Raw genomic sequence first — 2048 nt, forward strand, 5'->3', positions numbered from 1 at the left:
ATCATTTTTGTGGCTCTGCGCTGGACGCTCTCCAGCAGTTCTCTGTCCCTCTTGAACTGAGGGGCCCAGAGCTGGACACAATATTCAGATGCGGTCTCACCAGGGCCGAGTAGGGGGGGAGGACTCCTTGAAGAACACTTTTGTTTAAGTGAAATTTAAATGATAGTCCTTACACGCTACCACAAATACTTCTTTCCGGTCTCTAATGCCTACCTTGCACTGTGAAACAAGCAAAAAAAAAAAAAAAATACTTAAATGAAAAGTCTATGTAAATGCACCAATTTCAGGCTAGTTAATGAAAACTTTTATGTATGGAAAAAACGGATATGAAATAATTTTTTGCTATGCAGTGTACAAGCTTGGGTAGATTTCAGCAACTTAGAATTAAATATGTTTTTTGAATTTTTTTTTTCTTTGAAATATGCAGATACTACAAATGTCTTACTTTAAAAGGTTGCATTTTAATACAAGATTTTACAAAATATCTTGAAGTACAACTCTGGTACCTATCATTAATCGTCTTCCTATTCTTGAAAATGATACAAGAATTCATATCCTCCAGACAATTTTAGATAAGCAAAAAAATTTGTTCTTGGTTATGCAGTTATTGTAACTTTAGTCACCCTAGAGGAAAAATAAGGAATGGTTGAAACAAAATGCTAGGAAGCAGTGTAGATCACCAACAGTTTGTCAACTGTAATAAAGAAATATACACATGGTAGCTAAGAGCAGGTGGATGAAATGGGGACATGAGTATAGGGAGGACTGTGTCCTTATTGACTGGAAGATGACATATTGTCAGCCTGTGTCTACCTTAAGAATTTGTAAAACAGAAGCAGATCCAAGTTCGATATAAGATTCCTGCATCTACAGTGTGCATAGTTAGCATTTTTACTTTAAGTTAGCTTTTGTCTGCTCTGGCCTGAATATTTGGTTCAAAGATGTCTGAAGAACAAGTCACTGGATTTCCCATGGTGTCCTGATTCAGGCTGGAACAGAGTTCCCACTTTGCTTCAGCTGAAAAATTTTGGCTTACATGCAGCAATGCACGTGATTTGCAGCAGTGCACAGTAAGAGAGGATGAGCAGGGGGCTTTCCTCAAAATCACAGGTCTCTGAACTAAAATGCTGACACATTCCCAACTTCAGCTTGTACAACCCAAGTGGGATGGGGAAGGAATTGAAAGAATAAAAGTGAGAAAACTTGTGGGCTGAGGTAAAGACAATTAGGTCAGTAAAGCAAAAGCCACTCACACAAGCAAAGCAAAATAAGGAATTAATTAATTCCCTTCAGCAAGCATGTGTTCAGCCATCTCCAGGAAAGCAGGGCTCCATCACATGTAACAGTTGCTTGGGAAGACAAACACCATAACTCCAAACATTCCCCTTTCTTTCTTCTTCCCCCAGCTTTGTATTCTGAGCATGACGTCATATAGTATGGAATATCCCTTTGGTCAGTTGGGGTCAGCTGTCCCAGCTGTGTCCCCTCCCACCTTGTTGTTCACCCCCAGACTACTCACTGGTGGAGCAGTATGAGAAGCAGAAAAGGCCTTGACTCTGTGTAAGCACTGCTCAGCAATAACAAAACATTCCTGTATTATCAATGCTGTTTTCAGCACAAATCCAAAACATAACCCCGTACTCTGTCCCAGTCAAACCCAGCACAAAAATGTAGTGAGTTTGTATTCAAGTTGCTGTTGCTAGTTTCAAATATTTTATTATCTATACAGAGGAAAAACATTTAATTACTATTACTCTCTGGTTTTGGTTTTATCACACCAAGACACAGACTTTCATCTGCTTTTGCAATCCCAACTACTTTTGATGTCTGAAGAATTGCAACTACTTAATATACTTCAAAACTTTTTGTGTTGTACAATCTGCTAAAGCAGAAACTTTACAATACTTAAAAACCTGCTTAAAACCAAAAGAGAGCATGACTAGTTTTGTGGAAATAATTCCTGAGGGAAATAAAGAAATCACTGATGGACATGGACTCTCCAAGGAACTGATGACAAAGATTTGGAAAAGACAAATGTTAGATGAAAG

The sequence above is a fragment of the Pterocles gutturalis genome, unplaced genomic scaffold, assembly GCF_000699245.1.
Source record: "Pterocles gutturalis isolate BGI_N339 unplaced genomic scaffold, ASM69924v1 scaffold12313, whole genome shotgun sequence".
Classification (NCBI taxonomy): Eukaryota; Metazoa; Chordata; class Aves; order Pterocliformes; family Pteroclidae; genus Pterocles; species Pterocles gutturalis.